At 44.1% G+C, this 16,837-nt stretch overlaps 1 protein-coding gene across 3 annotated transcripts in view; it reads right to left on the bottom strand.

Moving 5' to 3' along the window:
• The window catches only part of zzz3 (zinc finger, ZZ-type containing 3), a 128,918-nt gene extending 112,504 nt beyond the window's left edge, over nucleotides 1-16,414 (bottom strand). The window contains exon 1 of one of the 3 annotated variants that reach the window (XM_052012436.1): nucleotides 16,344-16,414. The gene's annotated coding sequence lies outside the window, so the exon portion shown is untranslated. Of the gene's footprint in view, nucleotides 1-14,306; nucleotides 14,476-16,343 lie in introns of those variants that run through there. The other 2 variants (XM_052012437.1, XM_052012434.1) reach the window with 2 other exon arrangements.
• Nucleotides 16,415-16,837: the final 423 nt, after the last annotated feature.

The raw sequence follows: 16,837 nt of genomic DNA, 5'->3' as shown, positions 1-16,837 counted from the left end.
AACTTTAAATGAATATTCCATCTTCCAACTTCAGTTAAGCTGCTCTCTCAGGTCTTCCAATTTCATGCTCATGTCTATCTCTCACCCAGTTTCTATAAAATGCCATGTTAACAGTCAGTACTCAAGCTCCTTCTCACCTGACCTGTATTAACCTAACACCTCTCTCCACACCCCAGCTCTGCTTTGAAAACTGTAAACACTCCACTCTTCCCCCAACCCCTCCCCCCCCCCCCGCCCCCAATTCAGAGGAAGGATCACTGACCCAAAATGTTGGCTAGTTTCTGGTTTCAACTGGCTGTTTTTCCAGCATTTCTGTTTTTGTTGCAATATTTGTCATTGTCAGAAATTGTTGTTCAAATGCCACTTAAACTGGGCTGTCATCTGTTCTCTCGGATGTATACAAAAGATCACATAATACTATTCAAAGAGCAGAGAAGCACTCCACTAATACTTACCTCTTCTTTCTTTTTCAATCTTTTTATTAATTTTCAAATTAATACAGATTAATACATATAACGTCTGTGATTATACACGTAATACAAAGAGATCGGGAGGACAATCATGACGTATATAATCATAAAGAATAAAAAATATATTCTAGGCCCCACGGTCTCTTAGTAAGCGAATATATTTTTAAAAAATCAAAAAGGGAAAGAAAAAGATTTATTGTATAAAAAAACCCAAATCAAAAAAAATTATGTTATAAAACGAAACAAACTAAAAAAAATTTCAAAGGAAAAAAAACTGGACTGATATTTCATGATGAACAAAGAGCGTTATTATGTCATCAACTCTGCTCCTCTAATACTTATCTCTTTACCAAAATTATGAGTAACAGATTAACTGGTCATTACCACTTTGCTGTTTTTAGAACCTTGCTGTGCACAAAATTGCTTTATTCATTTCACATTACATCATCAATATACTTATTCCATTGGCTGTTAAGTGCTTTGAAACATCTTGGGGACATAAAAAATTTCTATATAAATGCAATGTTTTAAACCCCTGTTCAAAGAGCACTCTTCCATCTTGAAGTGACTAAGTGTCAAATTGCTTTTGTAATCTGATAACAGATGGAACAATTTCTGAAGAATTTACATCCTCTTTTTTGGGGCTCTTTGAATGAACAGTCCAGCATAATACTTCATGACATACTGCACCGATTATAATTCTCCCACTTCTGAAGAAGACAATAATACATTACCTGAAACTACAGACTTTCTGACATAGAACAATATTCAAAGTGCACCAAGACAATGCAGATAAATAACCAATTTAAAAGCAATGGGTCAATCTTGCTGAATTGCTATGATTAGAGCCAAAGTATTCTTAGTTCCTTACACTGCACCATTTCTGTTAATCCAGCGAGTCCAAACAACAATGGTTGGCTTACATCAATGAAAATGATTCAGACACCATATTTAGAGAGGAGGAAACCTTCAATGAACCAGGGTCCTTTTCATAACCCATAAGTGACAAATAAAAGGATATTTTTAAATTATAGCTACCACAGACTCAAAATATTCTTTCAACTTTTCCCCAAACTATTTCCTGTTATTGGACAATACACCCAGCATCAGTATCTTTTTAAATTTAAAATGCTGATTCAATCATGGAATTTAAATATTGCACCTTTATCAAAATTCCAATAGATTTAGCAATGTACTGACACTATTACACATAACTGTAAATCAGCTGATGATATCTAATTGTTCACAAAACTAAAATTTAGTGATAGTCCTTCAAATTAAAAAATATTGCTGTACAAGTAAAGCCAAGCTGGAATCCAACTACAATTATACAGCAGGATAGCAGGATATATTACCAAGATTAGCATTGGATTTACTGTCTTCAGTACCAAACATCTCTCATAACTATAGTCTCCATATAAAATATAAACTTTTGTTGGTAAAATCTCAGATGGTAACGAGAAGGCGTATAGGAGTGAGACAGATCAGCTGGTTGAGTGGTGTCACAACAACAACCTCGAACTCAACATCAGCAAAACCAAGGAATTGATTGTGGTCTTCAGGAAGGGGAAGTCAGGAGAACACACACCAGTCCTCATTGAGGGGTCAGCGGTGGAAAGGGTGAGCAGCTTCAAGTTCCTGGGCATCAACATCTCAGAGGATCGATCCTGGGCCTAACACATTGATGCAATCATGAAGAAGGTACGCCGGCAGCTCTACTTGGATAGGAGTTTGAGGAGACTCGGTATGTCACCAAAGACTCTTGCAAATTTCCATAGATGTACGGTGGAGAGCATTCTGACTGGTTGCATCACAACGTGGTATGGAGGCTCCAATGCATAGGATCACTAGAGGCTGCAGAGGGGTGTAAACTCAGCCAGCTCCATCATGGGCACAACCCTCCCCACCATCAAGGACATCTTCAAGAGGCAGTGCCTCAAGAAGGCAGCATCCATCACCAAGGACCCTCACCATCCGGGACATGCCCTCTTCTCGTTACTACCATCAGGGAGGAGGTACAGGAGCCTGAGGACCCTCACTCTACAATTAAGGAACAGCTTCTTCCCCTGCGCCATCAGATTTCTGAACAGTTCATGAACCCATATAAACACTACCTTATTCCTTATTTTTGCACTATTTATTTATTTTTTAATTTCTAGTAATTTTATGTCTTGCACTATACCGCTGTCGCAAAACAACAAATTTCACGTCATATAAAACAGTGATAATAAATCTGATTCTGAAATCCCAAGAATTACTGAAAAACACGATGATGCTGGAGGAACTCAGCAGGCCAGGCAGCATCCATCAACGTTTCAGGGCAGGACCCTTCCTCAGGACTAAAGATAGGAAAAGGGGAAGCCCAATATGAGGGAAAAGCAGAGCAGTGATAGGTGGACAAAAGAGGGGAGGCAGGGTGGGCACAACGTGGTGATAGGTAGATGCAAGCAAGATAGGCAGGTGCGGGGGAGGAGGGGAGAGCAGATCCACTGGGGGATGAGTCAAAGGTAAGGAGAGAAAGGAAAAAGAGGTAAAAAAAAGAGACTAGGAAAGGGAAAAAGAGAAGAAGCATGGTGGAGGTTGTGGGGAAGAGGGGTGGGGATTATCTAAAGTGGGAGAATTCAATTTTCATGCCATTAGGCTGCAGGGTTCCAAGACGGAAAATGAGGTGCTGTTCCTCCAGTTTGTGCTTGGAATTCTCCTGGCAGTGGAGGAGGCGAGGACTGACATATCAGTGATAGTGTGGGAGGGGGAGTTGAAATGACTGGTAACGGGGAGATGCAGATCGTGGTTACGGACGGAGCGCAGGTGTTCGGCGAAACTGTCACCTAGTCTGCGTTTGGTCTCACCAATGTAGAGGAGGCCACACTTGGAGGACCGAATGCAGTTGATGATATGAAGGGAGTTGCAGGTGAATCTCTGTCTCACCTCAAAGGACTGTTTGGGTCCCTGGATGGAGGTGGTGTAGGGGCAGGTGTTGCACCTATGCTGGGGGCAGTGGAAAGTTCCCGGGGTGGGAGTGGTGGGAGAAGTGAACTAGGGAGTCACAGAGAGAGCGGTCCCTGCAAAAGGCAGAAAGGGGTGGGGAGGGGAGGATATGCTTGGTGGTGGGGTCCCGTTGGAGATGGCGGAAGTGGCGGAATATGATGTGTTGGATGATGGGATGAAATGTGAGGATGAGGGGTACCCCATCCCTGTTGGGTCTGGGAGGGGTGGGGGTGAGAGTGGAGTTGCGGGAAATGGCAGAAATACAGGTGTGAGCTCTCTCGACCACAGTCGGGGGGAAGCCCCGGTTAGTAAAGAAGTTGGACATCTCGGATGTCCTGGAGTGGAAAGCTTCACAATGGGAGCAGATTTGGCGAAGGCGGAGAAATTGAGAGAAAGGGATAGCGTCCTTGCAAGAGACAGGATGGGAGGAGTTGTAATCGAGGTAGCTGTGGGCGTCAGCGGGTTTGTAAGGAATCTCCTGAGTTGGAGATGGAAAGATCGAGGAAGGAGAGAGAGGTGTCAGAGATAGTCCAAGTGAATTGGAGAGCAGGGTGAAAATTAGTGGCGAAATTTATGAAACTGTTGAGTTCCGCATGGGTACAAGAGGTGGCACCAATGCAGTCATCGATATAGTGGAGAAAGAGTTGAGGAATGGGGACAGAGTCGGCTTAGAACAGAGACTGTTCAACATAGCCAATGAAGAGGCAGACGTAGCTGGGGCCCATGTGAGTGCCCATAGCTACACTCTTGGTCTGTAGAAAGTGGGCTCGCCTTACCTTTGACCCATCCCCTGGTGGATCTGCTCTCCCCTCCTCCCCTGCACCTGCCTATCACTATCTCTTACCTGCATCTACCTATCACCACCTTGTGCCCACCCCACCTCCCCTCTTTTGTCCACTTATCATTGTTCTGCTTTTCCCTCCTACATATTGGGCTTCCAACTTTTCCTATCTTCAGTCCGGAGGAAGGGTTCTGACCTGAAACGTTGACTGCCTGCTTTTCTCCACAGATGCTGCCTGGCCTGCTGAGTTCCTCCAGCATCATCATGTTTTTCATCTAGATTCCAGCATCTGCAGTCCTTTGCTTCCCAAGAATTACTAACTGCAACCAAAAGCAGCAATTCTGGTATTATTGGTATCAAATCTATTCACCAATAGTGAAAGGAAAAATTTATGACACGATCCAATAACGCTTCTTAGAAAGTGCACATTTTCAACCTGGCAAAGCAATAGTCTATCCTTTTCAACAAAGCAGACAACACAAAAATGTGTGGGATTGAGAGAAAGGAAGTCAAAGGATACAGCAGCACATAGATCAGTTGGAAATTTGGGCAGGAGTTTAATCTGGACATGTATAAGGTGGTGTATTTTGACAGGTCAAAATGCAGGAAGATAGTGTACAGAAAATAGCAGGTCCATCAGGAGAATTGACGTACAGAGGAATCTTGAGATGCAAGTCCATGGCTCCCTGGAAGTGGCAACACAAATGGGTAGGGTAATAATTAAGGCATACGGCATGCTCACCTTCATCGGTCAAGGGCATTGAGTATAAAAGTTGGAAAGTTTCATTGCAGCTGTATAAAACTTTGGTTAGACCACATTTGGAGTATTGTTTCCAGTTCTGGTTGCCAGATTACAGGAAAGAGTATATGGAGAGGGTGCAGAAGAGGTTCACAAGGACATTCCCTGGATTGGAGAGTATTAGCTATAAGGAGATGTTGGACAAACTTGGATTTTCTTTTTCGCTGGAGCATAGGAGACTGAGGGATGACCTGATAGAAGTTTATAAAATTATATGGATATATGGTCAAAGATTTTTTTTCCCCCCAGGATGGAAATGTCAAATACTAGAGAGCAGAGGTTTAAGGTGAGAAGGGAGGAAGTTTAAAGGAGATTTGAGGTAAGCTTTTTATTTTACACAGGTGGTAGGTGCCTGGAATGCACTGCCAGAGCAAGTGGTTGAAGCAGATACAATAGCAAGGTTTAAGCAGCATTTAAACAGACATATGAACAGGCAGGCAATAGAGGGATATGAGCCTTGTGCAGGGAGTTGGGATTAGTTTAAGTCATCATTATGGTCAGCACAGACATTGTGGGCTAAAGGGCCTGTTCCAGGGCTGTACTATACTCTACGTTCTAATGCAATATACAAATAGCACAAAATAACACATGCTGAATCACCACCTCAGTGAGATGCTTGAGATTAGACGGTACACTTGGACTGCCTTCGAGAGGAAGGAGTAATTTTTCAAAAGTTATTGTGTTCAGTTCTCGTCGCCTCATTATAGAAAGGATGTGGAAGCTTTAGAGAGGGTGCAGAGGAGATTTATTGGTATTGGTTTAATATTGTCACTTGTGCCGAGGTACAGTGAAAAACTTGTCTTGCATCTTGAGTTAGTACAGAGTGCATTACCAGGATGTTGCCTGGATTGGAGAGCACGTCTTATGAGGATAGGTTGAGCAAGCAAGGACTTTTCTCTTTGGAGAGGAGAATGAGAGGTGACTTGATAGAGGTGTACAAGATGATAAGAGGCATAGATCGAGTGGACAGTCAGAGACTTTTTCCTAGGGCGACGATGACTAACATGAGGGGAGATAATTTTAAGGTGATTGGAGGAAGCTATGGGGGGATCTCAGGGGATATTTTTATTTTTACAAAGAGAGTGGTGGGTGCATGGAACGCACTGCCGGCAGAGATTGTGGGGGCAGATACATTAGGGACATTTAAGAGACTCTTAGATAGACACACAATTGATAGCAAAATAGGGGGCTATATGGGAGGTAAGGGTTAGATAGATCTTAGAGCAGGATAAAATGTCGGCACAACATTGTGGGCTGAAGGGCCTGTACTGTGCTGCAGTGTTCTATGTCTATGTTCCAGCAGGATTGATAAACCAAATTGTATTTTCACAGCTAATAAAATCTCTCAAAACACTTCATTGGAATGTTGTCCAACAAAATCTGATGCCAATCTATTCAAGGAAATGTTAGAACTTGGTTAACAGAGTACTGAGCCTCGGTAGCCAAAAATTTCTCCTATATCGGAACAACTTCACTTGCACATCCAAAGAGAGCAAAAAGAGAAATTATCAAAGCAGTTTTCTTAAATCTTTAACTTTTTTTTGCCAGCATGTGTCAAGTGATCAGATCTCAGCTAGTAGTGGTATGCTTGCTACAATTCACCACTTCATCTCTGCATTAGGTTGGGGAAGAAAGAAAACTCAGCCAAGATCTCCACTTTCAACCATTAGAGACTTAGGCAGCAACTTAACCAAGCAAAAATATCAAGGCACTTCACTGGTGCAGTTACAAATAACATTGGAGATGTTGGAGTACGTAAACAAAAACTCAGTCATAAGAGGGAGGTTTTAAGGGGAACTTAAAGAGAGAAAGGAAGGAAAGTGGTTTAGGGAAGGAATGCGAGAGCTCAAGGCCATGGCAACAGAAGGCACGGCAACCAATGGCAAAGCAATTAAATCTGGGGATGATCAACAGACTCAAGTTAAGAAGACTGCAGATATTGCAGAAAGGTCCATGACTGAAGTAGATTGGAAACACAGGGAAAAGAAAGGCTGTAGAGGCATCTGACACCAAATAATTGGTAAATTAGTTTATTATGTCACATGTACCAAGGTACTGCAGAATGATTTGTCCTGCATATCATTCATACAGGTCAATCCATTACAACAGGTCATTGAGGTAGTACAAGGGGAAACAATAACAGAATGCACAAAGTGTTACAGTTACAGAGAAAGTGCAATGCAGGTTGACAATAAGGTGCAAGGCCATAACAACATAGACTATGAGATCAAGAGTCTATCTTATCGTACTAGGGAACTGTTCAATAGTCTTATAACAGCGGGATAGAAGCTGTCCTTGAGCCTGGTGGTACGTGCTTTCAGGCTTTTGTATCTTCTGCCCGATGTGAGGGGGGAGAAGAATGAATGTCTGGGGTGGGTGGGATCTTTGATTATGTTATCTGCTTTACCGAGGCAGTGAGACGTGTAGACAGATTCCATGGAGGGGAGGCTGGTTTCTGTTACATGCTGAGTTGTGTCCACAGCTCTCTGCAGTTTCTTGCAATCATGGGCAGGCCAGTTGCCATATCAAGCCATGAAGCATCTGGAAAGGATGCTTTCTACGGTGCATCAATAAAAATTGGATAAAAATTAACTGCTGGAATTATATGTTCTGACATGGGAATATCGTCTGTGTTCCCCAAATACCATGCACTGTCCACTCCCCCCTTAACTACTCCTCCCACCCCACATAAACAGAGATACTGCCATAGAACAGTACAGCACGGTACAGGCCCTTCAGCCCACAATGTTGTGCCGACCTATATAAACCTACTCTATGATCAATCTAACCCTTCCTTCCTACACAGCCCATAACCCTCCATTTTGTTACTTCTATGTGCCAATCTAAGAGTCTTTTAAATGTCCCTATTTTATCAGCCTCTGCCACCATCCCCAGCTGTGTGTTCCAGGTACCCACCACTCTCTGTGTAAAAAAACCTATATCTGAAATCTCCCCGAAACTTTCTTCCTCTGACCTTAAACTGATGTCCACTGGTATTGGCCATTGACACCCTGGGGGAAAGGTGCTGGCTGTCCATTCTATCTATGCCCCTCATAACCTTATACACCTCTATCAGGTCACCTCTCATCCTGCATCGCTGCAAAGAGAAAAGCCATAGTTCGCTCAACCTTTCCTCATAAGACATGTTCTTTAAGCCAGGCAGCATCCTGGTTAAATCTCCTCTGCAGCCTCTCTAAAGCTTCCACATCCTTCCTATAATGAGGCGATCAGAACTGAACACAATACTCCAAAAGTGGTCTAAACAGAGTTTTATAGAGCTGCAACATTACCTTGCGGCTCCTGAACTCAATCCCCCGACTAATGAAGGCCCGCACACCTTATGCCTTCTTATCCACCCATCAACCTGCATGGCAACTTTGAGGGATCTATGGACTTGGACCCCAAGATCCCTCTGTTCCTCCACACTGCTAAGAATCCTTCCATTAACCTTGAACTCCGCGTTCAAGTTCAATCTTCCAAAGTGTATCACTTCACACTTGTCCAGATTGAACTCTATCTGCCACTTCTCCGTCCAACTCTGCATCCTGTCTGTATCCCATTGTAACCTACGACAACCTTCTACACTATCCAAAATACCTCCAACCTTCGTGTCATCGGCAAACTTACCAAACCATCCCTGCACTTCCTCATCCAAATCATTTATAAAAATCACAAAAAGCAGGGGTCCCAGAACAGATCCCTGCAGAACACCACTCGTCACTGACCTCCTGGCAGAATACGCTCCTTCTACAACCACCCTCTGTCTTCTGTGGGCAAGCCACTTCTGAATCCATGCAGCCAAGTCTTCATGGATTCCATGCCTCATAACTTTCTGGATGAGCCCACCATGGGGAACCTTGTCATACTAAATTCCAGATACACCACATCCACTGCTCTACCTTCATCAATTTGTTTTGTCAACTCCTCGAAAAACACAGTTAGGCTTGTGAGGCACGACCTGCCCCTCAGAAAGCCACGCTGACTATCCCTAATAAGACTATGCTTTTCCAAATGCTTGTAAATCCTGTCCTTAACAATCCTCTCCAATAGTTTGCCTACCACTCCACTAACACAAGACTCACAGGCCTATAATTCCCAGAATTATCCCAAATACCTTTCTTGCACAGGGAACAACATTTGCCATCCTCCAAACCTTTCCCGTACCACTCCTGTGGCCAGGAAGGACATATATCATCATCAACACCCCAGCAATCTCTTCCCTCGCATCCCGTAGTAACTTGAGGTTTATCCCGTCCAGCCTCTGGGACTTATCTATCCTAATGTTTTTCAGAAACTCCAACACTGCCTCTTTCTTAACCTCAACATGATCCAGCACATTAGCCTGTTCTACACTGACCTCACATTCGTCAAAGTCTCTCTCCCTAGTGAGCACTGAAGCAAGGTATTCGTTAACGTCCTCCCCTACCTCCTCTGCCTCCAGGCACGTTTCCCCCTTTATCCCTGAGCGGTCCTACCCTCACACTAGTTATCCTCCTGTTCTTCAGGTAGGTGTAGAATGCCTTGGGGTTTTCCTTAACCCTACTCGCCAAGACCTTCTCATATCCCCTTCTAGCTCTCCTGAGTCCCTTTTTAAGCTCCTTCCTGGCTACCTTGTAATTTTCAAGAGCCCTGCCTGATTTTTGCTTCCTAAACCTAAGTATGCTACCTTCTTCCTCTTGACTAAATGTTCCACCTCTTGTCAACCATAGTTCCTTCACCCTACCATCCTTTTCCTGTCTCAGAGGGACAAACCTATCCAGAACCCCATGCAAGTGTTCCCAAAACAGCCTCAACATTTCTGCTGTGCATTTCACTGACAGCATCTGTTCCCAATTTACACTCCCAAATTCCTGCCTAATACCGTCATAATTAGCCCTCCCCAATTAAAAGTTTTCCCACATCATCTGCTCCTGTCCTTGTCCATGGCTATGCTAAAGGTCAGGGAGTTGTGGTCATCATCTCAAAAATGCTCGCCCACGAAGCGGTCTGTCACCTGACCAGGTTCATTGCCTAGTACCAGATCCTCCTCTAGTACTCTCCTCTTGTCAGCCTGTCCACATACTGTGTCAGGAATCCTTCCTGGACACACCCAACAAACTCTGCCCCATCTAAACCTTTTGCACTAAGGAGGTGTCATCCTGAATGTATTTCAGAATATATTCTAGCAAAATGCGGAGAGAGGTGGAGAGAACCTTGATCATCTCCCACCATGCGTGGCAAATCACAGCAGATGCTGCCCATGATATGTCAAATAAAAACCACTGGTAACAGGCAAGACCCCAGGTGAACTGGAAATTTATCCCATCTATCCGAAGTGGCTACTGGAATAAAGCCACTATTAAACAGCGAGCCAGAGAGAAATCCAGGAGAAGAAAGAAAAGTCACATTGTTTGACAATCTGCAGAAACAATGGAATTTTTGAGGATTCATTTTCAGCTGGTGTCCCACGAATCATTATTAGAAAAAAAGTGAATACTTTGCCACATATGGTACAGTAATATCAGCCCCCACTCTACCAACTCCTCCCATGCTTTTTAATAAAACACAGGCACAAAATATTTCACATGAGATTTGAAACCTACAGAATCTAAGAATCAAAATTAACAGCATTTCTCTTCAATACTTTGATGGTCCTGAACCATTCCAGCCAAAATTCAGTATTACAGAATGAAATTACTGAATTAGAGTCTGGCAAGTAAGACTGCTCTAAATAATCCATCACAAATATGAAATTTAAATTACTGGTTAACAATAAAGACAAAATAGCACAGTGTGTACACCAACTTGATTTGTTCATCCATATCCTATCCCAGAGAAAATGTATGAAGCCTTTTATTCTGCACAATAAGTATAAGAGTGGGTGTATATAATCTTAAAACTACGCTCATCTGAATTGTAGAGAAAATAAAAATCAGGCAATTATAGGTTTTCTCTTTTGAAACTCTGGCTGTGTTTTAGTGACCATTCTGACTCCAATAACACCAAGATGAAGTTTAGATGGTCATAATATAAAACACTCAATACCAATGGGAACTATTTGAGTTGATTACATAATATTTCAACATTAAAATGCAACTGCTTGGTGTAAAATTCCCCCAAGGATAGATCCTTGCCTTTCCCTAACAACTCCTCCAACTTCTCATTTACATGCCGTCTCTTTGGAAACATCGTACAAAAACAAATCAGATTCCACATGCAAATTGAAGATAGCTGGACCTATTTCACCACACACTCTGGTAGTTCTTCTATTGCCTCTGATTTGTCACAGTAGATGGCCAACACCCAATATTGGATGAATGAAAATTTCTTCCGAGTAAATAGCAAAAAGGCAGAAGTTTATTCTCCTTTCCCCTCTTGAACTTTTTCCGAACCACTGACAACATCCCTCATAAGCACGGCATCCCATTTTATCCTGAATCAAATTTATGACTACGTACCCTGTCCTTTGACAATTCACTTCCTACCGTTACAGTTCCATGCTCCCTGCTTCAATGTATTAGATGCTCTAATGCACATTTAAACTCTTTGTTATCTCAAGACTCAACCATTCCAATAGTATCTTGGCCAATTCCCCATTTTTCATCCTCCAGAAACTCATGGTTATTTTACTGCCTATATTCTAACTCACACAAATCCTGTTTGCTTCTGCGCTCACTTACTAGTATTACCTCCATGTCAGAAGAAGCATCAACTTTAAAATACTCACTCTTATTTAAAAATCCCTCAAGTACCTGTACTACTGATCACGTCCAACTTTACACCTCTCCAAGATCACAGAACTCCTCCAGTTCAGGCCACTTGCACATGCCCAACTTTGCCATTCTGTAACTGGTACCATGCCTTCATTTCGATTCCATGGAATCCTCTCCCTCTGTGACTCATATTCTTATATTCTACTGAGAAGGTTCAGCATTCAAAATCCTAAGCTAACATTTGAGTGCAATGCTAGAAGGTGCTGCACTGTCAGAGGTGCTGTCTTCTGAATGAAATTTTAAACCAAGACCACATTTCCTCTCTGGGGAGAGTGCAAAGGATCTCATGGTGCCGTTTCAAAAGCAGTGAAGTTAAGTTGGTCATTATCATGTTACTTTTTTTTGAAAAGCCTTTCTGCACAAATTGTCTACCACACTTCCTACATTACAGTGACTATGCTTCAAGGAAAACTTTATTGTCTGTCCTGAGAAACTTGCTGGACAAATACAAATCTTAAGATGCTTAAAACCAATCTCTGTGACCAAGTTTTTGGGCATCTGTTTTTATATCCCCTTATTGGCTTCAAATTTAGTTTGTCAATTGGTGCTTTGAAACACCTTGGGATGTTTTATTCCCTTCCAGTCGCTCCAGATATGAAAGCTGATTTTAAATGCAGATTTAATTACATGTTTGCAGAGCAAGACATGAATGAAAAATTACAGTGACACAAGAGATTCTGCAGATGCTGGTATCTGAAGCAATACACAAGAAGTGTGGAGAAACTCCGCAGGTCAGGCAGCATCTATGGAGGGAAATAAACAATAAACCTCAATACTACCATATGGATGTAAAAACCAATGAAGGAAACTGACAGCTTTACCTAGTCTAGCCTACAGGCGACTCCAGACACACTAATGTGGTTAACTCTTTAATACATTGATTATATCAAATCCCCCCAAACCCCATCAAATTATTCTGTCAAACTGCATTTAGGGAGGGACAATATATGTGGAGCTAGCTAGTATTGCCGATGCCTGAAAAAGAATTTTAAGAAGAGAGCAACAGATGTAGACAGGTTAAAAGCATGGGCAAGAACATGGTTTGCGTGGAAAATGGAGAATTTATTCACTTTGACAGAAACAGAAAATAGTATTTTTTAAACAAACCTAACTACATGTCTACAGAGGAGACTTGATATATCAGTTCACAATACATCGAAAGTTGCTTGATCATTGAGTGTAATTGATATTTAGATCAATAGATTTTAGACAATAAAGGGATATATGGGTTGGGATGAGCCATGTGAATGGCAGAGTAGGCTTGTTTCTGCACCTCCTCCAGTTAGTTTTATCCCAGCGTGCTGTAAATGCAATGAACTACTTTAAAGGTGTACTCACAGTTATAACGCCAGAACTGCAGCAGCCAATTTACACACAAGTTGCCACAAACAATTTTAATATGAGGAGACAATGCTATCAGTAATGCTGATTGAGGAATATTGCCCAGGACATTAAAGATATACACTGCTGCCCTCATTCAAAATATTACCACATGAAAAAGAAGATAGGGCCACTGTGTAGCATCCCAAAAGACTACACCTTCAACAGGGCAGCACTCAGCAGTGGCGCATTAACCCACATTTTTGAACAAGTCACTGGTTTGGGACCTTATATCAAATCTTCTGACTCTGAAAGCCAAATGTCTGGAAGGTTATAGCTTTGTTCTTCATATTCCCCCCCCAACACAAACCTCCTAAACAACAAAACACTTCAGTTCTAAAATGTAGTACTAACATGAAAACTATGTCAGTGCAGCTTTTGCAGATAAATACTTTTAAACTCTAAAGTTGTGACAATTTCATATTCTTGGACAGAATAAAACTAATCATCCACAATGCAATAATGCCAATTTTTATAAAGTTTTTTTTGCAATGCACAGCTGTGCACCATAGAGCCAGAAGCCACATATATAGTTTGTATCCTCTATCCCACAATTCATACAGATCACAAGTTTCCGCTACCATGAGATCTTGAAGTTCTTGCTTGGAGTCTATCATCCCATGATGAAAGCAGAACTAACAGTCCAGTCCTTTTCCAACCAACAGATCTAAAAATTCAAAATAACAAGCCACCACAATAAAAAAAACTAAATTGACTGTAATTCGGGTTTCACTAGCCTGCCAAGACACAGGAGCCCGAGTTTTGGCACCTTTGATCGAGACGTTTACAGAGGCAGGAACAGAAGGGTATTAATCAAAGCAGCAGGGACAAAAACAATCAGTTTTACCCAGATGGTTGCATTATTTTTTTGGATACATATGTATCAGCACGAAAATGAAGTCGTAACAAGTGATATGTCCATGGAATAATAGAGAAAGTAACGATACAATTAGATGTAAATCTATTACAATAACAATATAAACAGAAAACGATTTGATCGCGCTGCTCGGTATTTTAAGACGCGACTAAACACATGGCCCAACCGGGTGGCTCGTACACACACGTGGAAACTTCCACCTGTCTCAGACACACAAAAAAAAACTAATGCTCAGAGATGTTTCCGATTGCAAACTGACCTTAAAATGACTATTCTCCGAACATGTGCGAAGGACTGCGTTCAGCCGCACAACGCGCTACACACACATGCACAAAAAGTGCCTGAGACTTCGAAAGCCGAAAAAAAACAAACATAACCTTCGCTGGGAGCCACGGCTACATCTGCCGAAACTGCACTAAGCACACGTGTTCCGCATATTTATCACCAAATAAAACGGCTTGCTTCACCATAAAGTGCACACAAAGCCGAGCTGCGAGACACACTGGCCACTAGGTCTACTGCAAGTGAAATTAATGCACCAGTTGGATTCTCCGAGTGGAAAAGGCAGCCCCCCCCCCCCCACACACACACAAAACATATACCTTATAGAGGCATATAAGCACACAAGTGTGTATGCATAAAAATCAATGATTCACTTGATGGAGTGTGAGCAGTAAATGCTACTATATATACACAACACACACACATATATATATACATATACACACATTAATATATATAGTCTTGTGTATTAACCAATTGCATAACAGATTTCTGATTTACAATATACACAGATAATATCATTTCACATTCACGCTATTTCATAATGTGATCTTTAAACTCCCCAGTGAAGAGAGCATTTTAATGTGCAGAACAGCCCCAGTAAAAGCAGATTAGAGCACCAGAGGGAACTTTGTTTCTCCCTCAAGGTTTTTTTTTGGGAAGACACACTTGATTCTTTCTTGCAATTGTGGGAGTTGAGAGAGGGTGTTGGGTGGAAATTTCTCCTGGAGAGTGGCCGGGGAAAAGTTGGGAGAATAATGGGGGGGGGGGGGGGGGCTGTTGAAGAGGGTAAAGGGGGATGTCGGGGCGGGGCTAGGGAAGCAGGGTGGACGTGAAGGCGGGGTAAGGGATGGAGGTGCAGAGAGAGGGGAGGTTGATGCAGAGTGGAGGGGAGGGAGATGTGTGGGGGAGGGAGGTGCAGAGTGGAGGGGAGGGAGATGTGGAGGGGAGGGAGATGTGTGGGGGAGGGAGATGTGTGGGGGAGGGAGGTGCAGAGTGGAGGGGAGGGAGATGTGGAGGGGAGGGAGATGTGTGGGGGAGGGAGATGTGTGGGGGAGGGAGATGTGTGGGGGAGGGAGGTGCAGAGTGGAGGGGAGGGAGATGTGGAGGGGAGGGAGATGTGTGGGGGAGGGAGATGTGTGGGGGAGGGAGGTGCAGAGTGGAGGGGAGGGAGATGTGGAGGGGAGGGAGATGTGTGGGGGAGGGAGATGTGTGGGGGAGGGAGGTGCAGAGTGGAGGGGAGGGAGATGTGGAGGGGAGGGAGATGTGTGGGGGAGGGAGATGTGTGGGGGAGGGAGGTGCAGAGTGGAGGGGAGGGAGATGTGGAGGGGAGGGAGATGTGTGGGGGAGGGAGGTGCAGAGTGGAGGGGAGGGAGATGTGGGGGAGGGAGGTGCAGAGTGGAGGGGAGGGAGATGTGTGGGGGAGGGTGAAACCCCTCTGGAAAAAGTTTGGAGGGGGTGGGGGCTGCAGACCATCATCTTGCAGGCTTTACATCGTCTATTCTCCCCCCAGAGGGTCCCAACCCAGGTTTCCACCCCCCCCCCCTACTCGGGGCAAATTTAAAGGGAAGGGGGGAAGAAGTGAAAACAAATTGCGAGAGGATGGAGGCCAAGTGAGGGGTAAAATGGAGGAGGAGCGGCAGAGGCATCCAAGCAACAATGAGCGGCCTCCCGAGGGGAGCCCGGGGGGCAGGGGAGGAGGGGGTGGGGGGTAGGGGTTGATTTCAGCCGCCCCCCGGTGGTAAATAACGGAGCCGGGTTTATTCCGGCGCCCGACCGCACGGAGCGGGAGGAGGGCCCGCCCGCACCGCGTCCGCCGCTTCCTCTCCCGACCGCCCCGGGCTCCCGTCCGCCTCGGCCTTCCCCCGCTGCACTTCCCTCCCCCCTGCCCGCCCGCCCGCCTCGGGTTTACACTGGCGGCCGTTCGCGCACACACACACACACTCCGTCTCCCTCCCTCTCGCCGCCGGTGGCGGGGGGGAGACGCGGCCATGGGGGCCCCCGCTCCACTTACCTCACTTCCGCAATGGCTTGCAGCGCGCCCGCCCGCCATCTTGGCCCTGGCCATGCCGCCTCCCAGAATCCATTGGGGCGGCCTGGCCAGGCTCAGCTCAGCTCAGCCCCTGCACAGTCTGGGCAGAGCACCCAGTGCAGGGGCATTCCCCCTGCTCACCATTCCTGACAACATCTGCAATGTTAGGTCTCCCTTAAATGCACGCTTTTCTCACCTACTTTACCTTTCCTTAAAAAAAAAGTGCATTTTTTTCTACATTAATTGTTAATAAACAAAGTATAGGTGTTGAATGGTGTGAGATGAAGGCATGTGTTTAACAATGCAGTATTACAAAAGATGTATCTCACTGTGTGTTTGATGTGCATGTGACTATAAAGATATCTTAATCATAATCACAAATAATAGAGCAGTACAGCACAGAAACAGGCCCTTCGGCACACGATGGACACACAAGAGATGGCACATGCTGGAACCTGGAGGAACAAACAATCTGT

This window comes from Pristis pectinata, chromosome 3, assembly GCF_009764475.1.
Source record: "Pristis pectinata isolate sPriPec2 chromosome 3, sPriPec2.1.pri, whole genome shotgun sequence".
NCBI lineage: Eukaryota > Metazoa > Chordata > Chondrichthyes > Rhinopristiformes > Pristidae > Pristis > Pristis pectinata.
Note: the sequence above shows the minus strand (reverse complement) of the source record. Positions and strands in the feature narration are given on the sequence as shown.